Source organism: Ambystoma mexicanum, chromosome 4q (assembly GCF_040938575.1).
Source record: "Ambystoma mexicanum isolate Mex_15411 chromosome 4q, UKY_AmexF1_1, whole genome shotgun sequence".
Classification (NCBI taxonomy): Eukaryota; Metazoa; Chordata; class Amphibia; order Caudata; family Ambystomatidae; genus Ambystoma; species Ambystoma mexicanum.
Genome location: NC_090928.1, coordinates 435,169,051 through 435,195,003, shown reverse-complemented (window position 1 = coordinate 435,195,003; position 25,953 = coordinate 435,169,051). Strand labels below are relative to the sequence as shown.

At 38.9% G+C, this 25,953-nt stretch overlaps 8 non-coding genes across 8 annotated transcripts; all 8 read right to left on the bottom strand.

Annotated features, from left to right (window-relative positions):
* Positions 1–2,415: 2,415 nt before the first annotated feature.
* On the bottom strand, positions 2,416–2,487 carry TRNAC-GCA (transfer RNA cysteine (anticodon GCA)). The gene has a single exon. It is a non-coding gene; the product is annotated as a tRNA-Cys (tRNA).
* A 2,785-nt stretch (positions 2,488–5,272) lies between these two features.
* TRNAC-GCA (transfer RNA cysteine (anticodon GCA)) lies at positions 5,273–5,344 on the bottom strand. The gene has a single exon. It is a non-coding gene; the product is annotated as a tRNA-Cys (tRNA).
* Positions 5,345–14,406: 9,062 nt separating this feature from the next.
* On the bottom strand, positions 14,407–14,478 carry TRNAC-GCA (transfer RNA cysteine (anticodon GCA)). The gene has a single exon. It is a non-coding gene; the product is annotated as a tRNA-Cys (tRNA).
* A 3,699-nt stretch (positions 14,479–18,177) lies between these two features.
* On the bottom strand, positions 18,178–18,249 carry TRNAC-GCA (transfer RNA cysteine (anticodon GCA)). Its single transcript has one exon. It is a non-coding gene; the product is annotated as a tRNA-Cys (tRNA).
* Positions 18,250–19,125: 876 nt separating this feature from the next.
* Positions 19,126–19,197, bottom strand: TRNAC-GCA (transfer RNA cysteine (anticodon GCA)). Its single transcript has one exon. It is a non-coding gene; the product is annotated as a tRNA-Cys (tRNA).
* Positions 19,198–20,076: 879 nt separating this feature from the next.
* TRNAC-GCA (transfer RNA cysteine (anticodon GCA)) lies at positions 20,077–20,148 on the bottom strand. The gene has a single exon. It is a non-coding gene; the product is annotated as a tRNA-Cys (tRNA).
* A 1,881-nt stretch (positions 20,149–22,029) lies between these two features.
* Positions 22,030–22,101, bottom strand: TRNAC-GCA (transfer RNA cysteine (anticodon GCA)). Its single transcript has one exon. It is a non-coding gene; the product is annotated as a tRNA-Cys (tRNA).
* Positions 22,102–25,881: 3,780 nt separating this feature from the next.
* TRNAC-GCA (transfer RNA cysteine (anticodon GCA)) lies at positions 25,882–25,953 on the bottom strand. The gene has a single exon. It is a non-coding gene; the product is annotated as a tRNA-Cys (tRNA).

Here is a 25,953-nt window from a genome sequence, read left to right as displayed (position 1 = left end):
CATTGGGTTGAAAAACATTTTAACAGGATCTATTGAAGAGGATATATGGTTATGAATCAGGGACTTCTTGAACTGCATTTCTACGCTCTACCACTGAGTTAAACCCTTGAATGCTGAAAACTGCCCTTTTTTAAAAAGGTGACAGAGTGGGTGACTGTATGGAACTTGTAGAACTAATGACATCAGTGCACTTCTGGTCAGCTGGACAAATTAATACATTTCATTAAGGGCATATTATTGGTTTCCACCACAGTCTTATAACGTTCATATGAGCTTCCAATGGACTATTTCAAACTGATAATATCACCAGTAGAACTTGGGTGAATGTAATACACAGCTTGTATCATACGAAGAAATCCGAAACAGCTTAATGGTGTTTACACTATGTTTCAGGAGGTGATCAGGAGTATTTCAAATGTAGAAATGTGTTGCTCATTACATAAAATGCTAAGATTGTAAATGTTTTCTTCAATTTATTTAAAACAATATTTCTACAGGTACAACAGTTGGACCAGGGGGCACCCAGATTTGAATTAGGAACCTCTTGATGTGCAGTCAAATGCTCTACCACTGAGCTATACCCCCAATTCGATGATGTTCACCTTTATTTATTCAGTAATATGTACAAAGCGGAAGCAACATGCAATCACCATCAAAGCAATGCATTTTTAGCCACCAAACCCTCCTTATACCTATAAGGGTTACACAAGATGTCCTTTATCTGCCTTGGTAAAATACAGTGAGGTTTCCATTGCAAGAATTCATACATTTCGTATCACATGTAGATCTTGGAACATGGAAAAAAAACGTTTGTCAAATGCACAAATTCTGCAAAACGTAACTGCTTCTCTACTGCAGTTTGTTGATTTTGTGCTAAGAGCATAGTTAAACCCAATTGTTCATTGTTTTTATATGAAATGATGATACATCCTATTGTTTCTTACAGTGCATTGGGTTGAAAAATATTTTAACAGGATCTATTGAAGAGGGTATATGGTTATGAAACAGGGATTTCTTGAACTGCACTCCTACCCTCTACCACGGACATAAACCATTGAATGCTGAAAACTGCTCTTTTTTAAAAAGGTGATAGAGTGGGTGACTGTATGGAACGTGTAGAACTAATGACATCAGTGCACTTCTGGTCAGCTGTACAAATTAATACATTTCATTAAGGGCATATTATTGGTTTCCACCACAGTTTTATAACATTCATATGCCCTTCCAATGGACTATTTCAAACTGATAATATCACCAGTAGAACTTGGGTGAATGTAATACACAGCTTGTATCATATGAAGAATTCCGAAACAGCTTAATTGTGTTTAACCTATGTTTCCGGAGATGATCAGGAGTATTTCAAATGTAGAAATGTGTTGCTCATTACATAAAATGCTAAGATTGTAAATGTTTTCTTCAATTTATTTAATTAAAAACATATTTCTACAGGTAAAACAGTTGGACAAGGGGGCACCCAGATTTGAACTAGGGACCTCTTGATCTGCAAACAAATGCTCTACCACTGAGCTATATCCTACATTCTGAAATGTTTACCTTTATTTATTCAGTAATATGTACAAAGTGGAAGCAACATGCAATCACCATCAAAGCAATGTATTTTCAGCCACCAAACCCTCCTTATAAGTATAAGGGGTACAAAAGATGTCCTTCATCTGCCTTCGTAAAATACAGTGAGCTTTCCAGTGCAAGAATTCATACATTTCGTATCACATGTAGATCTTGGAACATGGAAAAAAAAACTTTGTCAAATGCACAAATTCTGCAAAACGTAACTGCTTCTCTACTGCAGTTTGTTGATTTTGTACTAAGAGCATAGTTAAACCCAATTGTTCATTGTTTTGTATATGAAATGATGATATATCTTATTGTTTCTTACACTGCATTGGGTTGAAAAACATTTTAACAGGATCTATTGAAGAGGGTATATGGTTATGAAACAGGGACTTCTTGAACTGCACTCTGACCCTCTACCACTGACATAAACCCTTGAATGCTGAAAACTGCCCTTTTTTAAAAAAGTGATAGAGTGGGTGGCTGTATGGAACTTGTAGAACTAATGACATCAGTGCACTTCTGGTCAGCTGTATAAATTAATATATTTCATTAAGGGCATATTATTGGTTTCTGCCACAGTTTTATAACATTCATATGAGCTTCCAATGGACTATTTCAAACTGATAATATCACCAGTAGAAATTGGGTGAATGTAATACACAGCTTGTATCATTACGAAGAAATCCGAAACAGCTTAATGGTGTTTACACTATGTTTCAGGAGATGATCAGGAGTATTTCAAATGTAGAAATGTGTTGCTCATTACATAAAATGCTATGATTGTAAATGTTTTCTTCAATTTATTTAAAAAAATATTTCTACAGGTACAACACTTAGACCAGGGGGCACCCAGATTTGAACTAGGGACCTCTTGAACTGCAGTCAAATACTCTACCACTGAGCTATACCCCCAGTTCTAAAATATTCACCTTTATTAATTCAGTAATATGTACAAAGTGCAAGCAACATGCAATCACCATCAAAGCAAAGCATTTTCAGCCACCAAACCCTCCTTATAGGTATATGGGGTGCGAAGGATGTCCTTTATCTGCCTTGGTAAAATACAGTGAGGTTTCCATTGCAAGAATTCATACATTTCGTATCACATGTAGATCTTGGAACATGGAAAAAAAACTTTTGTCAAATGCACAAATTCTGCAACACGTAACTAACTGCTTCTCTACTGCAGTTTGTTGATTTTGTGCTAAGAGCATAGTTAAACCCAATTGTTCATTGTTTTTTATATGAAATGATTATATATCCTATTGTTTCTTACAGTGCATTGGGTTGAAAAACATTAACAGGATCTATTGAAGAGGATATATGGTTATGAATCAGGGACTTCTTGAACTGCATTTCTACACTCTACCACTGAGTTAAACCCTTGAATGCTGAAAACTGCCCTTTTTTAAAAAGGTGATAGAGTGGGTGACTGTATGGAACTTGTAGAACTAATGAGATCAGTGCACTTCTGGTCAGCTGGACAAATTAATACATTTCATTAAGGGCATATTATTGGTTTCCACCACAGTTTTATAACGTTCATATGAGCTTCCATTGGACTATTTCAAACTGATAATATCACCAGTAGAACTTGGGTGAATGTAATACACAGCTTGTATCATATGAAGAATTCCGAAACAGCTTAATTGTGTTTAACCTATGTTTCCGGAGATGATCAGGAGTATTTCAAATGTAGAAATGTGTTGCTCATTACATAAAATGCTAAGATTGTAAATGTTTTCTTCAATTTATTTAATTAAAAACATATTTCTACAGGTAAAACAGTTGGACAAGGGGGCACCCAGATTTGAACTAGGGACCTCTTGATCTGCAATCAAATGCTCTACCACTGAGCTATTTCCTACATTCGGAAATGTTTACCTTTATTTATTCAGTAATATGTACAAAGTGGAAGCAACATGCAATCACCATCAAAGCAATGTATTTTCAGCCACCAAACCCTCCTTATAAGTATAAGGGGTACAAAAGATGTCCTTTATCTGCCTCCGTAAAATACAGTGAGGTTTCCAGTGCAAGAATTCATACATTTCGTATCACATGTAGATATTGGAACATGGAAAAAAAACTTTTGTCAAATACACAAATTCTGCAAAACTTAACTGTTTCTCTACTGCAGTTTTTTGATTTTGTGCTAAGAGCATAGTTAAACCCAATTGTTCATTGTTTTGTATATGAAATGATGATATATCTTATTGTTTCTTACCGTGCATTGGGTTGAAAAACATTTTAACAGGATCTATTGAAGAGGGTATATGGTTATGAAACAGGGACTTCTTGAACTGCACTCCTACCCTCTACCACTGACATAAACCCTTGAATGCTGAAAACTGCCCTTTTTTAAAAAAGTGATAGAGTGGGTGACTATATGGAACTTGTGGAACTAATGACATCAGTGCACTTCTGGTCAGCTGTACAAATTAATACATTTCATTAAGGGCATATTATTGGTTTCCACCACAGTTTTATAACATTCATATGAGCTTCCAATGGACGATTTCAAACTGATAATATCACCAGTAGAACTTGGGTGAATGTAACACACAGCTTGTATCATACGAAGAAATCCGAAACAGCTTAATGGTTTTTACCCTATGTTTCAGGAGATGATCAGGAGTATTTCAAATGTAGAAATGTGTTGCTCATTACATAAAATGCTAAGATTGTAAATGTTTTATTCATTTTATTTAAAAAAATATTTCTACAGGTACAACAGTTGGACCAGTGGGCACCCAGATTTCAACTAAGGACCTCTTGATCTGCAGTCAAATGCTCTACCACTGAGCTATACCCGCAGTCGTAAAATGTTCACCTTTATTAATTCAGTAATATGTACAAAGTGCAAGCAACATGCAATCACCATCAAAGCAATGCATTTTCAGCCACCAAACCCTCCTTATGAGTATATGGGGTGCGAAGGATGTCCTTTATCTGCCTTGGTAAAATACAGTGAGGTTTCCAGTGCAAGAATTCATACATTTCGTATCACATGTAGATCTTGGAACATGGAAAAAAAAACTTTTGTCAAATGCACAAATTCTGCAAAATGTAACTGCTTCTCTACTGCAGTTTGTTGATTTGGTGCTAAGAGCATAGTTAAACCCAATTGTTCATTGTTTTGTATATGAAATGATGATATATCTTATTGTTTCTTACAGTGCATTGGGTTGAAAAACATTTTAACAGGATCTATTGAAGAGGGTATATGGTTATGAAACAGGGACTTCTTGAACTGCACTCCTATCTCTCCCACTCACATAAACCCTTGAATGCTGAAAACTGCCCTTTTTTAAACAAGTGATAGAGTGGGTGACTGTATGGAACTTGTAGAACTAATGACATCAGTGCACTTCTGGTCAGCTGTACAAATTAATACATTTCATTAAGGGCATATTATTGGTTTCCACCACAGTTCTATAACATTCATATGAGCTTCCAATGGACTATTATAAACTGATCATATCACCAGTAGAACTTGGGTGAATGTAAAACACAGCTTGTATCATATGAAGAAATCCTAAACAGCTTAATGGTGTTTTCCCTATGTTTCAGGTGATGATCAGGAGTATTTCAAATGTAGAAATGTGTTGCTCATTACATAAAATGCTAAGATTGTAAATGTTTACTTCAATTTATTTAATTAAAAAAATATTTCTACAGGTAAAACAGTTGAAGAAGGGGGCACCCAGATTTGAACTAGGGACCTCTTGATCTGCAGTCAAATGCTCTACCCCTGAGCTATACCCCCATTTCTGAAATATTCACCTTTATTTATTCAGTAATATGTACAAAGTGGAAGCAACATGCAATCACCATCAAAGCAATGCATTTTCAGCCACCAAACCCTCCTTATAAGTATAAGGGATACAAAAGATGTCCTTTATCTGCCTTGGTAAAATACAGTGAGGTTTCCATTGCAAGAATTCATACATTTCGTTTCACATGTAGATCTTGGAACATGGAAAAAAAATCTTTTGTCAAATGCACAAATTCTGCAAAATGTAACTGCTTCTCTACTGCAGTTTGTCGATTTTGTGCTAAGAGCATAGTTAAACCCAATACTTCATTGTTTTGTATAAGAAATGATGATATATCCTATTGTTTCTTACAGTGCATTGGGTTGAAAAATATTTTAACAGGATCTATTGAAGAGGGTACATGGTTATGAAACAGGGACTTCTTGAACTACACTCCTACGTTCTACCACTGACATAAACCCTTCAATGTTGAAAACTGCCCTTTTTTAAAAAGGTGATAGAGTGGGTGACTGTATGGAACTTGTAGAACTAATGACATCAGTGCACTTCTGGTCAGCTGTACAAATTAATACATTTCATTAAGGGCATATTATTGGTTTCCACCACAGTTTTATAACATTCATATGAGTGTCGGATGGTTTCTCCCTGGGTCGGCTGGGCCTTCCGCGGACCTCTGGGCTGGGAGGCCCCAACTCCTCCCGCGTATCCCAAAAATTAGTATGAGACACACACAAGAAGCAAGGTGGTTCTGCTGTTTATTGAATAACGGCAAGGATGGGTCTAGGATTGTACGCGTCCGTCCAGACTCTCGAAATTTGTGGGGCTCGCAGGCCCCTTTTTGCCTCAGTATGACGCGCTACTTGCGTCACCTGGGAAAGTTAGCAAAAACCCATCGCCACTCTGGATTGGTTCCTCGAGTGGTAGGGTTAGTATAGCATACGTAAAGAGAACGCTGTTAGTGGTTAAGGGTCAGTCAGGTGGTATACTTGGGTTGTCCCTTCTATTAGATACTTGAACATTTTTACACAAAGACCCCTAATGATTGGCTAATGTTAGTGGCATCAGTGATGAGTGCCCCATGTTCCGATTGGTCGACTCGTGAGCCCCCCAGCCTGGGACCATCGTTGTTCCCAGCTCGCGGTGTACCTGTCATTTGCAACAATATGTAACTATGTGTTCGTGCAGACAATGCGTGGATTTGCTCATATGCCTGAGAGCAGACCATTCCCTTCGCTGTAGGTGTTCATTGGGTCATTTCATTGTTGGAGCCTGTGTCTCAAACGTGGGACCCAGGCGACTTCTCCCTCCTGGGTCTGGCACCCTGTCAGGTTTGGCTTGGTCACGTGAGGAGAGACCGTGGTTGAGGCAGAATTCTGCACATTTAAGGTTGTATTTTCCACTGTGTGTCTGGCTTAGTTTGCAGGTGTGACCTTGGCGTCGGCTGGTGGCATGCGAGTTGCAACATCGCTACCTTGGCTGTCAGTTCACGCTGGGCGCGTTCTTCAGGGTCAGCAATTGAACTCTTGCTCATCCAATGTTCGTGGAGGCTCTTGCTTGTGGCCTACTTGGGCCTGGTGCATAGGTGGGGATGTTTAATGCACGGCACTTTAAGTTGTGGTATCACATTGCTTCATATGCGGGATCATGTCTACGTTGTATTTTCATCACAATGTAAGGGTTAGGAGAAGCGTCAGCAAGCATTTAGATGAGTGTTGTGTGCGTCTTGCGTTTCTGCATTTCGAAAAAACCTATGTGAAAAATAATAAAGATGCGCATCAGTGGGTGTGTCCGTCACCTACGTTATAGCACTGAGTATCTTCTTAGTGTGGATTGGAGTGGGGGTGTCCAGTGTACATGATTGGACGGGTGTTCTGACAGTTGGCTAGGTCATCATGGCATCTCTAACGATATGTTTATTTACTGTTGAAGGGTTTAGTCGAGTTCATCCATGCCGCAGGTGTCGGCTTGAGCAGGGCAGGCTGGTGGGCAGGCTGATGGGCACATCCGTATGTTCCTGTACCAGGTATTTGGTTGTCTGGTAGATAGGCTAATTCATCTCGTGGTGGGTGTCTGGGTCGCGATCCTCTAGGCCAGGGGCGCAAGGAGATTCGGGGGTGTCTTTTCTCCCACTTCATGAGCTTCCAATGGACTATTTCAAACTGATAATATCACCAGTAGAACTTGGGTGATATGATATGATATGATATGGCATTTGTAACGCGCCTATACACAAGTGTTTCAAGGCGCGACGAGGCAGGGAGGGGGGCACAAGGGGAAGACAGACAACGATCCTACTAGGCCAGGTGTCATTCAGACCGCGCAAGTGCAGGGGTAGGGGGAAGGGAAAAAGTGCAAGGGGAAGGGGGAGGGGGGGAGTGCAGTACAAATAAGTAGAATAGAAATAAAATAATAAATAAATAGGGCCAGCTGGTGGCAAGTGCAAGGTAAGTGCAGACAAGTGCTGGGGGGGCTGTAGGGATACAGAGACAGTCCCGCAGTGCAGGGGTTGCCAGGGAGGCAGTGCAAGTGAAGAGTGACTGGGCCCAGGACCGAGGTTGGTGAGAGTGGCCCAGTTGCAGAATCAGTGCAGTTTGGTGAAGAATTTAGCAGGGGAGAGGGAGAGAGAAAGCAGAAGTGAAGAGGAAGGTTTTGAGGTGCTTCTGGAACCGGAGATGGTTCTCCTCAAGTTTCAGGGAGGCAGGAAGGCTGTTCCAGAGGGAAGCCCCTGCCGCGGAGAGAGATCTACCCCCAGCTCGTTGCTTCGAGAAGCGGCTGACCCTGAGGGAGTTGGAGACGGATGAGCGTAGGGGTCGGGAAGGAAGATATTTTGGAAGAGAGAGTTGAAGGTATTTAGGCCCCAGGCCCCAGAAGGCCTTGTGGACAATGCAGAGGGTTTTGAACTTAATCCTCGCAGCCACTGGGAGCCAGTGTAGAGATTTCAGTCCTGGAGAGATACGGTCCCTGGGCTTGAGGCCAAGGACAAATCTCACAGTTCTGTTCTGGATGAGTTGCAGAGGACGGAGAGTGGAGGCAGGCAGATTAAGATAGAGGCTGTTACAGTAGTCCAGCTTCGAGAGAACCAGGGCTCGGGAGACAGTGAGCTTCTGGGGGAAGAAGAGGAAGGGAAGAATACCTCTGAGGAGGTGCAGCTGGTAATGTGACTTCTTAGAGATGTCAGATATATGAGGAGAGAAGGAGAGTGTGGAGTCGAAGATGACCCTGAGGTTTTTTGCCTTGCAGGTAGGAGCAGGAAGAGGGCCAAGAGAGGCCGGCCAGAGAGCTGCAGGGAAGGAGGGAGTGGGTGTGCCGATGAGTAGGATCTCAGTCTTACTAGCATTAAGGCAGAGGTCATTGGCAGCACACCATTCCTGGATAGCAGACAGACAGTCAGAGATGAGGGAGGGAGAGGAGGAGGACGAGGGTAGTCTGAAAATGAGTTGGGTATTGTCCGCATAGCACTGAAAGCTGGGGCAGAGGGTGGCGTTGCGGTGGGCAAGGAGTGCCAGATACTGGTTGAACAGCCAGGGAGAGAGATTAGATCCCTGCGGAACGCCACAGGTGGAGAAGAAGATGTCAGAGAGGAAGGACCCAAGTTGGACCTGGGAGGGTCGATTGGAAAGGAAAGAGGTCAGCCACGCCAGAGCCTGACCAGTGATACCCAGGTTATCACGGAGACGGTTGAGCAGGATGGCATGGTTGACAGTGTCAAAGGCAGAAGAGAGATCGAGCAGAATGAGAACACACGGAGTGTTGGAGTCGAGGTTCAAGAGCAGGTCCTCACGGATGTTCCGGAGAGCAGTTTCTGTGCTTCTGGCCGCTCTGAAGCCAGATTGATGGTCATGGAGACTATCAACAGCTTCAGCATGGAGGTTAAGCTGGGAGATGGCCAGTTTCTCCAGGAGCTTGCCCAGGAAGGGAGTGATGGAGATTGGGCGATAATTAGCCGGACAGGAGGGGTCGGCAGAGGGTTTCTTAAGGAGAGGGTGCACAAGGGAGTGCTTGAGGGGGGATGGGAAGACTCCAGAGGCGAAGGAGTGGTTTCAAAAGTCAGCCAGGGCAGGAGCCAGGGAGTCGATGTGGTCCTTGATAGTTTTGGAGCAACAGGGGTGAATCTGTTTAGACGAGACTTTCATAGATTGGACTTGTCTGGAAACCTCGTCAGCAGAAAAAAAGGGAAAGGCAGAGAAGGAGGGAGGAGGGGTGGCTGCAGAAGGGCCAGAGGAAGAGCAGGGAAGAGAGGGGGGGAGGTGATAGGAGGAGAGTGAGGACAGGATGTCCTGAGTTTTAGAGATGAAGTGGGAGGCCAGTGCAGTGCAGAGGGCCTGGGAGGGGACAGGAGAGGTAGAGACTGCAGCAGGGTTGGCAAGCTCCTTGCAGATTTTAAAGAGTTCAGCCGAGTTGTTAGATGCCGCAGAGATGCGGGCTTGGATAAGGGCTCTCTTCTTGGTGAGAACAGAGAGACGGTATTGCCTTTGGAGCAGGCGGCAGGCCAGTTTGTCAGAGGATGAACATGAAGCACGCCATTTCCTCTCTGCCACTCTGCACTTGCGTTTTAGGGTGACGTGATCCGAATCATACCAGGAGTTACATTTGGCTTTGGGCTTCAGGCGGATTTTCATGACAGGGGCAAGGATATCAAGAGTATCAGATATAGCAGAGTGGAGCAAGGAGAGGGCTGTGTCAGGGTGGGAGTCAGCCAAAGGGGGAGGGGGGGCGAGAAGGTGGCAGCGAAAGCCGCAACTGACACGCGCTTCATGGGTCGGATGACCGAGAAGGTGGGTGGCAATGATGAGGGTGGCTTTGCCTGTGGGGTAGGGAGGGTGAGGTGGGAGGATAGGAGAAAGTGATCACTCCAGGAGAGAGGAGTGGAGAGAGGGACAGAGAGGGGAAGGTCAGAAGAGATCAGAGCATCAGGAGTGTACCCTGCAGAATGAGTAGGCCCAGACGGGAGAATAGAGAGTGAGAGAGAGTCGCAGAGGTCACGAAAGAGTCCAGTGGGGGGACAGGAGGCATCTAGGTGGATGTTAAAGTCACCAAGAAAGAGGAGTTGAGTGGTAGAGGACTGGAGTGAGGAGGAGAGGTCAGCCCACTCAGAGAGGAAAGAGGAAATTTGACCAGGTGGCCGATAGATAGTAGCCACGGTAAGGGAATGGCTAGGAGAGAGAGAGAGTCGGCAGACAAGACATTCAAAAGAGGAGTAGGTCTGCATAGGAGTGACAGTGGCAGGAATCCACTCAGGGAAGATAAGGGCAACACCCCACCCTGCACGGTTGGGCCTGGACACAGAGAGGATCTTGTAACCTTCAGGTAGGAGTGTGTCAAAGCTCGTGACAGAGCTGGCTGTGAACCATGTCTCAGTGAGACCGAGGACGTCAAGGTCCAGTTCCTCAAGAAGGCGACAGATATCGGAGGAATGCTTGATGGCAGAGCGAGAGTTAAGAGTGGCAAAGTGGAGAAGGTTGCCATCCTTGAAGGACTTCCGGGGAGGGGTACAGATCAGAGGTACGCCTTGCGGAGGTGTAGAAGAAGGAGGTGAAGAGGGAGTGCGAGAGGGGGCAGGGTAGAGGCAAGGTAGCCGAATACAGGGGGGGGACAGCAGGGGAGGAAAGGAAGTTGATGAGGCGAGGGAAGCGTCTATCAAAGAGGTGAAGGTTGGCCTGAGGGCCTTGGACCAAGACGGTCCCATTAGCGTAGACATTAATGATGGCCTTAGAGGAGCGGAAGGGGGCCAAGAGGACATCCCAACGGGTGCCACCATTAATGGGAGAAGATGAAAAAGGAGAGAGCACAGAGACCATATGAAGGGTCCATAGGTCAGGTGAAGGCGCGAAAAAGAGGATGTCAGTGAGAGTTTCCTTAGAGCAGGCACTAGTGTAGGTGTCAGCGATAGGGAGGCCTGGGTTGGAGACCAGGATGTCCTTTTTAAACTTTTTCCTACCAGATTTAGTGAGGAGAGCAGGATAGTCAATAAAGAAGCAGTTAAAGAAGATAGGCGAGATAGAGAATTTAAAACACAGCTTGTATCATATGAAGAAATCCTAAACAGCTTAATGGTGTTTACCCTATGTTTCAGGTGATGATCAGGAGTATTTCAAATGTAGAAATGTGTTGCTCATTACATAAAATGCTAAGATTGTAAATGTTTACTTCAATTTATTTAATTAAAAAAATATTTCTACTGGTTAAACAGTTGGACAAGGGGGCACCCAGATTTGAAGTAGGAACCTTTTGATTTGCAGGGAAATGCTCTACCCCCGAGCTATACCCGCATTTCTGAAATATTCACCTTTATTTATTCAGTAATATGTACAAAGTGGAAGCAACATGCAATCACCATCAAAGCAATGCATTTTCAGCCACCAAACCCTCCTTATAAGTATAAGGGGTACAAAAATGTCCTTTATCTGCCTTGGTAAAATACAACGAGGTTTCCATTGCAAGAATTCATACATTTCGTATTACATGTAGATCTTGGAACATGGAAAAAAAACGTTAGTCAAATGCACAAATTCTGCAAAACGTAACTGCTTCTCTACTGCAGTTTGTTGATTTTGTGCTAAGAGTATAGTTAAACCCACTTTTTCATTGTTTTTTATATGAAATGATGATATATCCTATTGTTTCTTACAGTGCATTGGGTTGAAAAACCTTTTAACAGGATCTATTGACGAGGGTATATTGTTATGAAACAGGGACTTCTTGAACTGCATTCCTACGCTCTATCACTGAGTTAAACCCTTGAATGCTGAAAACTGCCCTTTTTTAAAAAGGTGATAGAGTGGGTGACGGTATGGAACTTGTAGAACTAATGACATCAGTGCACTTCTGGTCAGCTGTACAAATTAATACATTTCATTAAGGGCATATTATTGGTTTCCACCACAGTTTTATAACATTCATATGAGCTTCCAATGGACTATTTCAAACTGATAATATCACCAGTAGAACTTGGGTGAATGTAAAACACAGCTTGTATCATATGAAGAAATCCTAAACAGTTTCATTGTGTTTACCCTATGTTTCAGGAGATGATCAGGAGTATTTCAAATGTAGAAATGTGTTGCTCATTACATAAAATGCTAAGATTGTAAATGTTTTCTTCAATTTATTTAAAACAATATTTCTACAGGTACAACAGTTGGACCAGGGGGCACCCAGATTTGAATTAGGGACCTCTTGATATGCAGTCAAATGCTCTACCACTGAGCTATACCCCCAATTCGATGATGTTCACCTTTATTTATTCAGTAATATGTACAAAGCGGAAGCAACATGCAATCACCATCAAAGCAATGCATTTTCAGCCACCAAACCCTCCTTATAAGTATAAGGGGTGCGAAGGATGTCTTTTATCTGCCTTGGTAAAATACAGTGAGTTTTCCATTTCAAGAATTCATACATTTCGTATCACATGTAGATCTTGGAACATGGAAAAAAAACTTTTGTCAAATTCACAAATTCTGCAAAATGTAAATGCTTCTCTACTGCAGTTGGTTGATTTTGTGCTAAGAGCATAGTTAAACCCAATTGTTCATTGTTTTTTATATGAAATGATGATATATCCTATTGTTTCTTACAGTGCATTGGGTTGAAAAACATTTTAACAGGATCTATTGAAGAGGGTATATGGTTATGAAACAGGGACTTCTTGAACTGCATTCCTACGCTCTACCACTGAGTTAAACCCTTGAATGCTGAAAACTGCCCTTTTTTAAAAAGGTGATAGAGTGGGTGACTGTATGGAACTTGTAGAACTAATGACATCAGTGCACTTCTGGTCAGCTGGACAAATTAATACATTTCATTAAGGGCATATTATTGGTTTCCACCACAGTTTTATAACATTCATATGAGCTTCCAATTGGCTATTTCAAACTGATAATATCACCAGTAGAACTTGGGTGAATGTAAAACACAGCTTGTATCATATGAAGAAATCCTAAACAGTTTCATGGTGTTTACCCTATGTTTCAGGAGATGATCAGGAGTATTTCAAATGTAGAAATGTGTTTCTCATTACATAAAATGCTAAGATTGTAAATGTTTTCCTCAATTTATTTAATTAAAAAAATATTTCTACAGGTAAAACAGTTGATCAAGGCGGCACCCAGGTATGAACTAGAGACCTCTTGATCTGCAGTCAAATGCTCTACCAATGAGCTATACCAACAGTTTGGAAAAGTTCACCTTTATTAATTCAGTAATATGTACAAAGTGCAAGCAACATACAATCACCATCAAAGCAATGCATGTTCAGCCGCCAAACCCTCCTTATAAGTATAAGGGGTGCGAAGTATGTCCTTTATCTGCCTTGGTAAAATACGGTGAGGTTTCCATTGCAAGAATTCATACATTTCGTATCACATGTAGATCTTGAAACATGGAAAAAAAATCTTTTGTCAAATGCACAAATTCTGCAAAATGTAACTGCTTCTCTACTGCAGTTTGTTGACATTGTGCTAAGAGCATAGTTAAACCCAATTGTTCATTGTTTTGTATATGAAATGATGATATATCCTATTGTTTCTTACAGTGCATTGGTTTGAAAAACATTTTAACAGGATCTATTGAAGAGGGTATATGGTTATGAAACAGGGACTTCTTGAACTACACTCCTACGCTCTACCACTGACATAAACCCTTCAATGTTGAAAACTGCCCTTTTTTAAAAAGGTGATAGAGTGGGTGACTCTATGGAACTTGTAGAACTAATGACATCAGTGCACTTCTGGTCAGTTGTACAAATTAATACATTTCATTAAGGGCATATTATTGGTTTCCACCACAGTTTTATAACATTCATATGAGCTTCCAATGCACTATTTCAAACTGATCATATCACCAGTAGAACTTGGGTGAATGTAAAACACAGCTTGTATCATATGAAGAAATCATAAACAGCTTAGTGGTGTTTACCCTATATTTCAGGTAATGATCAGGAGTATTTCAAATGTAGAAATGTGTTGCTCATTACATAAAATGCTAAGATTGTAAATGTTTTCTTCAATTTATTTAATAAAAAAAATATTTCTACAGGTAAAATAGTTGAACAAGGGGGAACCCAGATTTGAACTAGGGACCTCTTGATCTGCAGTCAAATGCTCTACCACTGAGCTATACCCCCAGTTCTGAAAAGTTCACCTTTATTAATTCAGTAATATGTACAAAGTGCAAGCAACATGCAATCACCATCAAAGCAAAGCATGTTCAGCCACCAAACCCTCCTTATAAGTATAAGGGGTACAAAAATGTCCTTTATCTGCCTTGGTAAAATACAGTGAGGTTTCCATTGCAAGAATTCATACATTTCGCATCACATGTAGATCTTGGAACATGGAAAAAAACGTTTGTCAAATGCACAAATTCTGCAAAACGTAACTGCTTCTCTACTGCAGTTTATTGATTTTGTGCTAAGAGCATAGTTAAACCCAATTGTTCACTGTTTTGTATATGAAATGATGATATATCCTATTGTTTCTTATAGTGCATTGGGTTGAAAAACATGTTAACATGATCTATTGACGAGGGTATATGGTTATGAAACAGGGACTTCTTGAACTGCACTCCTATGCTCTACCACTGAGTTAAACCCTTGAATGCTGAAAACTGCCCTTTTTTTAAAATGTGATAGAGTGGGTAACTGTATGGAACTTGTAGAACTAATGACAACAGTGCACTTCTGGTCAGCTGTACAAATTAATACAGTTCTTTAAGGGCATATTATTGGTTTCCACCACAGTTTTATAACATTCATATGAGCTCCCAATGGACTATTTCAAACTGATAATATCACCAGTAGAACTTGGGTGAATGTAAAACACAGCTTGTATCATATAAAGAAATCCTAACCAGTTTCATGGTGTTTACCCTATGTTTCAGGAGATGATCAGGAGTATTTCAAAAGTAGAAATGTGTTGCTCATTACATAAAATGCTATGATTGTAAATGTTTTCTTCAATTTCCTTAATTCTACAGGTAAAACAGTTGGACAAGGGGGCACCCAGATTTGAACTAGGGACCTTTTGATTTGCAGTGAAATGCTCTACCCCTGAGCTCTACCCCCATTTCTGAAATGCTCACCTTTATTTATTCAGTAATATGTACAAAGTGGAAGCAACATGCAATCACCATCAAAGCAATGCATTTTCAGCCACCAAACCCTCATTATAAGTATAAGGGGTACAAAAGATGTCCTTTATCTGCCTTGTTAAAATACAGTGAGGTTTCCATTGCAAGAATTCATACATTTCGTATCACATGTAGATCTTGGAACATGGAAAATAATCTTTTGTCAAATGCACAAATTCTGCAAAACGTAACTGTTCCTCTACTGCATTTTGTTGATTTTGTGCTAAGAGCATAGCTAAACCCAATTGTTCATTGTTTTGTATATGAAATGATGATATATCTTATTGGTTTTTACAGTGCATTGGGTTAAAAAAAACATTTTAACAGGATCTATTGAAGAGGGTATATGGTTATGAAACAGGAACTTCTTGAAAAGCACTCCTACGCTCTACAACTGAAATAAACCCTTGAATGCTGAAAACTGCCCTTTTTTAAAAAGGTGATAGAGTGGGTGACTGTATGGAACTTGTAGAACTAATGAAATCAGTGCACTTCTGGTCAGCTGTACAAATTAATACATTTCATTAAAGGCATATTATTGGTTTCCACCATAGTTTTATAACATTCATATGAGCTTCCAATGGGCTATTTCAAACTGATAATATCACCAGTAGAACTTGGGTGAATGTAAAACACAGCTTGTATCATACGAAGAAATCCTAAACAGTTTCATGGTGTTTACCCTATGTTTCAGGAGATGATCAGGAGTATTTCAAATGTAGAAATGTGTTGCTCATTACATAAAATGCTAAGATTGTAAATGTTTTCTTCAATTTATTTAATTAAAAAAATATTTCTACAGGTGAAACAGTTGAACAAGGGGGGACCCAGATTTGAACTAGGGACCGCTTTACCTCCAGTCAAATGCTCTACCACCGAGCTATACCCCCAGTTCTGAAATGTTCACCTTTATTAATTCAGTAATATGTACAAAGTGCAAGCAACATGAAATCACCATCAAAGCAATGCATTTTCAGCCACCAAACCCTCCTTATAAGTATTTGGGGTGCGAAGGATGTCCTTTATCTGCCTTGGTAAAATACAGTGAGGTTTCCATTGCAAGAATTCATACATTTCGTATCACATGTAGATCTTGGAACATGGAAAAAAAATCTTTTGTCAAATGCACAAATTCTGCAAAATGTAACTGCTTCTCTACTGCAGTTTGTTGATTTTGTGCTAACAGCATAGTTAAACCCAATTGTTCATTGTTTTGTATATGAAATGATGATATATCCTATTGTTTCTTACAGTGCATTGGGTTGAAAAACATTTTAACAGGATCTATTGAAGAGGGTATATGGTTATGAAACAGGGACTTCTTGAACTACACTCCTACGCTCTACCACTGACATAAACCCTTGAATGTTGAAAACTGCCCGTTTTTAAAAAGGTGATAGAGTGGGTGACTCTATGGAACTTGTAGAACTAATGACATCAGTGCACTACTGGTCAGCTGTACAAATTAATACATTTCATTAAGGGCATATTATTGGTTTCCACCACAGTTTTATAACATTCATATGAGCTTCCAATGGTCTATTTCAAACTGATCATATCACCAGTAGAACTTTGGTGAATGTAAAACACAGCTTGTATCATATGAGGAAATCCTAAACAGTTTCATGGAGATGATCAGGAGTATTTCAAATGTAGAAATGTGTTGCTCATTACATAAAATGCTAAGATTGTAAATGTTTTCTTCAATTTATTTAATAAAAAAATATTTCTAAAGGTAAAACAGTTGAACAAGGGGGCATCCAGATTTGAACTAGAGACCTCTTGATCTGCAGTCAAATGCTCTACCACTGAGCTATACCGCCAGTTCTGAAAAGTTCACCTTTATTAATTCAGTAATATGCACAAAGTGCAAGCAACATGCAATCACCATCAAAGCAAAGCATGTTCAGCCACTAAACCCTCCGTATAAGTATATGGGGTGCGAAGGATGTCCTTTATCTGCCTTGGTAGAATACAGTGAGGTTTCCATTGCAAGAATTCATACATTTCGTATCACATGTAGATCTTGGAACATGGAAAAAAAATATTTTGTCAAATGCACAAATTCTGCAAAATGTAGCTGCTTCTCTACTGCAGTTTGTTGATTTTGTGCTAAGAGTATAGTTAAACCCAATTGTTCATTGTTTTTTTTATATGAAATGATGATATATCCTATTGTTTCTTACAGTGCATTGGGTTGAAAAACATTTTAAAAGGATCTATTGATGAGGGTATATGGTTATGAAACAGGGACTTCTTGAACTGCACTCCTATGCTCTACCACTGAGTTAAACCCTTGAATGCTGAAAACTGCTCTTTTTCAAAAATGTGATAGAGTGGGTGACTGTATGGAACTTGTAGAACTAATGACATCAGTGCACTTCTGGTCAGCTGTACGAATTAATACAGTTCTTTAAGGGCATATTATTGGTTTCCACCACAGTTTTATAACATTCATATGAGCTTCCAATGGACTATTTCAAACTGATAATATCACCAGTAGACCATGGGTGAATGTAAAACACAGCTTGTATCATATGAAGAAATCCTAAACAGTTTCATGGTGTTTACCCTATGTTTCAGGAGATGATCAGGAGTATTTCAAATGTAGAAATGTGTTGCTCATTACATAAAATGCTAAGATTGTAAATGTTTTCTTCAATTTATTTAATTCTACAGGTAAAACAGTTGAACAAGGGGGCACCCAGATTTGAACTAGGGACATCTTGATCTGCAGTCAAATGCTCTACCACTGAGCTATACCCCCAGTTCTAAAAAGTTCACCTTTATTAATTCAGTAATATGCACAAAGTGCAAGCAACATGCAATCACCATCAAAGTAAAGCATGTTCAGCCACCAAACCCTCCTTATAAGTATATGGGGTGCGAAGGATGTCCTTTATCTGCCTTGGTAAAATACAGTGAGGTTTCCATTGCAAGAATTCATACATTTCGTATCACATGTAGATCTTGGAACATGGAAAAAAATATTTTGTCAAATGCACAAATTCTGTAAAATGTAGCTGCTTCTCTACTGCAGTTTGTTGATTTTGTGCTAAGAGTATAGTTAAACCCAATTGTTCATTGTTTTTTTATATGAAATGATGATATATCCTATTGTTTCTTACAGTGCATTGGGTTGAAAAACATTTTAACAGGATCTATTGATGAGGGTATATGGTTATGAAACAGGGACTTCTTGAACTGCACTCCTATGCTCTACCACTGAGTTAAACCCTTGAATGCTGAAAACTGCCCTTTTTGAAAAAGGTGTTAGAGGTGACAGTATGGAACTTGTAGAACTAATGACATCAGTGCACTTCTGGTCAGCTGTACAAATTAATACATTTCATTAAGGGCATATTATTGGTTTCCACCACAGTTTTATAACATTCATATGAGCTTCCAATTGACCATTTCAAACTGATAATATCACCAGTAGAACTTGGGTGAATGTAAAACACAGCTTGTATCATATGAAGAAATCCTAAACAATTTCATGGTGTTTACCCTATGTTTCAGGAGATGATCAGGGGTATTTCAAATGTAGTAATGTGTTGCTCATTACATAAAATGCTAACATTGTAAATGTTTTCTTCAATTTATTTAATAAAAAAAAATTCTACAGGTAAAACAGTTAAACAAGGGGCACCCAGATTTGAACTAGGGACCTCTTGAGTTGCAGTCAAATGCTCTACCACTGAGCTATACCCCCAGTTCTGAAAAGTTTACCTTTATTAATTCAGTAATATGTACAAAGTGCAAGCAACATGCAATCACCATCAAAGCAATGCATTTTCAGCCACCAAACCCTCCTTATAAGTATAAGGGGTACAAAAATGTCCTTTATCTGGCTTGGTAAAATACAGTGAGGTTTCCATTGCAAGAATTCATACATTTCGCATCACATGTAGATCTTGGAACATGGAAAAAAACGTTTGTCAAATGCACAAATTCTGCAAAACGTAACTGCTTCTCTACTGCAGTTTGTTGATTTTTTGCTAAGAGTATAGCTAAACCCAATTGTTCATTGTTTTTTATATGAAATGATGATATATCCTATTGTTTCTTATAGTGCATTGGGTTGAAAAACATGTTAACAGGATCTATTGACGAGGGTATATGGTTATGAAACAGGGACTTCTTGAACTGCACTCCTATGCTCTACCACTGAGTTAAACCCTTGAATGCTGAAAACTGCCCTTTTTTAAAAAGGTGATAGAGTGGGTAACTGTATGGAACTTGTAGAACGAATGACAACAGTGCACTTCTGGTCAGCTGTACAAATTAATAAATTTCATTAAGGGCATATTATTGGTTTCCACCACAGTTTTATAACATTCATATGAGCTCCCAATGGACTATTTCAAACTGATAATATCACAAGTAGAACTTGGGTGAATGTAAAACGCAGCTTGTATCATATGAAGAAATCCTAAACAGTTTAAAGGTGTTTACCCTATGTTTCAGGAGATGATCAGGAGTATTTCAAATGTAGAAATGTGTTGCTCATTATATAAAATGCTAAGATTGCAAATGTTTTCTTCAATTTATTTAATAAAAAAAATATTTCTACAGGTAAAACAGTTGAACAAGGGGGCACCTAGATTTGAACTAGGGACCTCTTGATCTGCAGTCTAATGCTCTACCACTGAGCTATACCCCCAGTTCTGAAAAGTTCACCTTTATTAATTCAGTAATATGTACAAAGTGCAAGCAACATGAAATCACCATCAAAGCAATGCATTTTTAGCCACCAAACCCTCCTTATAAGTATATGGGGTGCGAAGGATCTCCTTTATCTGCCTTGGTAAAATACAGTGAGGTTTCCATTGCAAGAATTCATACATTTCGTATCACATGTAGATCTTGGAACATGGAAAAAAATCTTTTGTCAAATGCACAAATTCTGCAAAACGTAACTGCTTCTCTACTGCAGTTTGTTGATTTTGTGCTAAGAGCATAGTTAAACCCAATACTTCATTGTTTTGTATAAGAAATGATGATATATCCTATTGTTTCTTACAGTGCATTGGGTTGAAAAACATTTTAACAGGATCTACTGAAGAGGGTATCTGGTTATGAAACAGGGCCTTCTTGAACTACACTCCTACGCTCTACCACTGAAATAAACCCTTCAATGTTGAAAACTGCCCTTTTTTAAAAAGGTGATAGAGTGGGTGACTGTATGGAACTTGTAGAACTAATGACATCAGTGCACTTCTGGTCAGCTGTACAAATTAATACATTTCATTAAGGGCATATTATTGGTTTCCACCACAGTTTTATAACATTCATATGAGCTTCCAATAGTCTATTTCAAACTGATCATATCACCAGTAGAACTTGGGTGAATGTAAAACACAGCTTGTATCATATTAAGAAATCCTAAAAAGCTTAATGGTGTTTACCCTATGTTTCAGGTGATGATCATGAGTATTTCAAATGTAGAAATGTGTTGCTCATTACATAAAATGCTAAGATTGTAAATGTTTACTTCAATGTATTTAATTAAAAATATTTCTACAGGTAAAACAGTGGGACAAGGGGGCACCCAGATTTGAACTAGGGACCTTTTGATCTGCAGTGAAATGCTCCACCCCTGAGCTATACCCCCACTTCTGGAATGTTCGCCTTTATTTATTCAGTAATATGTACAAAGTGGAAGCAACATGCAATCACCATCAAAGCAATGCATGTTCAGCCGCCAAATCCTCCTTATAAGTATAAGGGTTGCGAAGGATGTCCTTTATCTGCCTTGGTAAAATACAGTGAGGTTTTAAGTATAAGGGTTGCGAAGGATGTCCTTTATCTGCCTTGGTAAAATACAGTGAGGTTTCCATTGCAAGAATTCATACATTTCGTATCACATGTAGATCTTGGAACATGGAAAAAAACGTTTGTCAAATGCACAAATTCTGCAAAACGTAACTGCTTCTCTACTGCAGTTTGTTGATTTTGTGCTAAGAGTATAGTTAAACCCAATTTTTCATTGTTTTTTATATGAAATGATGATATATCCTATTGTTTCTTACAGTGCATTGGGTTGAAAAACCTTTTAACAGGATCTATTGACGAGGGTATATGGTTATGAAACAGGGACTTCTTGAACTGCACTCCTATGCTCTACCACTGAGTTAAACCCTTGAATGCTGAAAACTGCCCTTTTTTAAAAAGGTGATAGAGTGGGTGACTGTATGGAACTTGTAGAACTAATGACATCAGTGCACTTCTGGTCAGCTGTACAAATTAATACATTTCATTAAGGGCATATTATTGGTTTCCACCACAGTTTTATAACATTCATATGAGCTTCCAATGGACTATTTAAACTGATAATATCACCAGTAGAACTTGGGTGAATGTAAAACACAGCTTGTATCATATGAAGAAATCCTAAACAGTTTCATGGTGTTTACCCTATGTTTCAGGAGATGATCAGGAGTATTTCAAATGTAGAAATGTGTTGCTCATTATATAAAATGCTAAGATTGTAAATGTTTTCTTCAATTTATTTAATAAAAAAAATATTTGTACTGGTAAAAGAAGGGGGCACCAAGAGTTGAACTAGGGACCTCTTGATCTGCAGTCAAATGCTCTACCACTGAGCTATACCCCCATTTCTGAAAAGTTCACCTTTATTAATTCAGTAATATGCACAAAGTGCAAGCAACATGCAATCACCATCAAAGCAAAGCATTTTCAGCCACCAAACCCTCCTTATAAGTATATGGGGTGCGAAGGATGTCCTTTATCTGCCTTGGTAAAATACATTGAGGTTTCCATTGCAAGAATTCATACATTTCGTATCTCATGTAGATCTTGGAACATGGAAAAAAAATCTTTTGTCAAAAGCACAAATTCTGCAAAATGTAGCTGCTTCTCTACTGCAGTTTGTTGATTTTGTGCTAAAAGTATAGTTAAACCCAATTTTTCATTGTTTTTTATATGAAATGATGATATATCCTATTGTTTCTTACAGTGCATTGGGTTGAAAAACCTTTTAACAGGATCTATTGACGAGGGTATATGGTTATGAAACAGGGACTTCTTGAACTGCACTCCTATGCTCTACCACTGAGTTAAACCCTTGAATGCTGAAAACTGCCCTTTTTTAAAAAGGTGATAGAGTGGGTGACTGTATGGAACTTGTAGAACTAATGACATCAGTGCACTTCTGGTCAGCTGTACAAATTAATACATTTCATTAAGGGCATATTATTGGTTTCCACCACAGTTTTATAACATTCATATGAGCTTCCAATGGACTATTTAAACTGATAATATCACCAGTAGAACTTGGGTGAATGTAAAACACAGCTTCTATCATATGAAGAAATCCTAAACAGTTTCATGGTGTTTACCCTATGTTTCAGGAGATGATCAGGAGTATCTCAAATGTAGAAATGTGTTGCTCATTATATAAAATGCTAAGATTGTAAATGTTTTCTTCAATTTATTTAATAAAAAAAATATTTGTACAGGTAAAACAAGGGGGCACCAAGAGTTGAACTAGGGACCTCTTGATCTGCAGTCAAATGCTCTACCACTGAATTATACCCCCAGTTCTGAAAAGTTCATCTTTATTAATTCAGTAATATGTACAAAGTGGAAGCAACATGCAATCTCCATCAAAGCAAAGCATTTTCAGCCACCAAAACCTCCTTATAAGTATATAGGGTGCGAAGGATGTCCTTTATCTGCCTTGGTAAAATACAGTGAGGTTTGCATTGCAAGAATTCATACATTTCGTATCACATGTAGATCTTGGAACATGGAAAAAAAACTTTTGTCAAATGCACACATTCTGCAAAACCTAACTGCTTCTCTACTGCAGTTTGTTGATTTTGTGCTAAGAGCATAGTTAAACCCAATTGTTCATTCTTTTTTTTATATGAAATGATGATATATCCTATTGTTTCTTACAGTGCATTGGGTTGAAAAACATTTTAACAGGATCTATTGAAGAGGGTATATGGTTATGAAACAGGGACTTCTTGAACTGCATTCCTACGCTCTACCACTGAGTTAAACCCTTGAATGCTGAAAACTGCCCTTTTTTAAAAAGGTGATAGAGTGGGTGACTGTATGGAACTTGTAGAACTAATGACATCAGTGCACTTCTGGTCAGCTGGACAAATTAATACATTTCATTAAGGGCATATTATTGGTTTCCACCACAGTTTTATAACATTCATATGAGCTTCCAATGGACTATTTCAAACTGATAATATCACCAGTAGAACTTGGGTGAATGTAAAACACAGCTTGTATCATATGAAGAAATCCTAAACAGCTTAATGGTGTTTACCCTATGTTTCAGGAGATGATCAGGAGATGATCAGTATTTCAAATGTAGAAATGTGTTGCTCATTACATAAAATGCTAAGATTGTAAATGTTTTCTTCAATTTATTTAATTAAAAAAATATTTCTACAGGTAAAACAGTTGGAGAAAGGGGCAGCCAGATTTGAACTAGGGACTTCTTGATCTGCAGTTAAATGCTCTACCACGGAGCTATACCCCCAATTCTGAAATGTTCACCTAAATTAATTCATACTTATAAGCAGTTCTAAAATGTTCACCTTTATTAATTCAGTAATATGTACAAAGTGCAAGCAACATGCAATCACCATCAAAGCAATGCATTTTCAGCCACCAAACCCTCCTTATAAGTATATGGGGTACAAAAGATGTCCTTTATCTGCCTTCGTAAAATACAGTGAGGTTTCCAGTGCAAGAATTCATACATTTCGTATCACATGTAGATCTTGGAACATGGAAAAAAAACTGTTGTGAAATGCACAAATTCTGCAAAACGTAACTGCTTCTCTAGTGCAGTTTGTTGATTTTGTGCTAAGAGCATAGTTAAACCCAATTGTTCATTGTTTTGTATATGAAATGATGATATATCTTATTGTTTCTTAAAGTGCATTGGGTTGAAAAACATTTTAACAGGATCTATTGAAGAGGGTATATGGTTATGAAACAGGGACTTCTTGAACTGCACTCCTACCCTCTACCACTCACATAAACCCTTGAATGCTGAAAACTGCCCTTTTTTAAAAAAGTGATAGAGTGGGTGACTGTATGGAACTTGTAGAACTAATGACATCAGTGCACTTCTGGTCAGCTGTACAAATTAATACATTTCATTAAGGGCATATTATTGGTTTCCACCACAGTTTTATAACATTCATATGAGCTTCCAATGGACTATTTCAAACTGATAATATCACCAGTAGAACTTGGGTGAATGTAATACACAGCTTGTATCATACGAAGAAATCCGAAACAGCTTATTGGTGTTTACCCTATGTTTCAGGAGATGATCAGGAGTATTTCAAATGTAGAAATGTGTTGCTCATTACATAAAATGCTAAGCTTATATGTTTTCTTCAATTTATTTAATTAAAAAAATATTTCTACAGGTACAACAGTTGGACCAGGGGGCACCCAGATTTGACCTAGGAACCTCTTGATCTGCCGTCAAATGCTCTAGCACTGAGCTATACCCGCAGTTCTAAAATGTTCACCTTTATTAATTCAGTAATATGTACAAAGTGCAAGCAACATGCAATAACCATCAAAGCAATGCATTTTCAGCCACCAAACCCTCCTTATAAGTATATGGGGTGCGAAGGATGTCCTTTATCTGCCTTGCTAAAATACAGTGAGGTTTCCATTGCAAGAATTCATACATTTCGTATCACATGTAGATCTTGGAACATGGAAAAAAAAGTTTGTCAAATGCACAAATTCTGAAAAACGTAACTGCTTCTCTAGTGCAGTTTGTTGATTTTGTGCTAAGAGCATAGTTAAACCCAATTGTTCATTGTTTTGTATATGAAATGATTATATATATTATTGTTTCTTACAGTGCATTGGGTTGAAAATCATTTTAACAGGATCTGTTGAAGAGGGTATATGGTTATGAAACAGGGACTTCTTGAACTGCATTCCTACCCTCTACCACTGAGTTAAACACTTGAATGCTGAAAACTGCCCTTTTTTAAAAAGGTGATAGAGTGGGTGACTGAATGGAACTTGTATAACTAATGACATCAGTGCACTTCTGGTCAGCTGTACAAATTAATACATTTCATTAAGGGCATATTATTGGTTTCCACCACAGTTTTATAACATTCATATGCGCTTCAATTGGACTATTTCAAACTGACAATATCACCAGTAGAACTTGGGTGAATGTAATACACAGCTTGTATCATATGAGGAAATCCTAAACAGCTTAATGGTGTTTACCCTATGTTTCAGGAGATGATCAGGAGTATTTCAAATGTAGAAATGTATTGCTCATTATATAAAATGCTAAGATTGTAAATGTTTTCTTCAATTTATTTAATTTAAAAAATATTTCTACAGGTAAAACATTTGGACAAGGGGGCACCCAGATTTGAACTAGGGACCTCTTGAGCTGCAGTCAAATGCTCTACCACTGAACTATACCCCC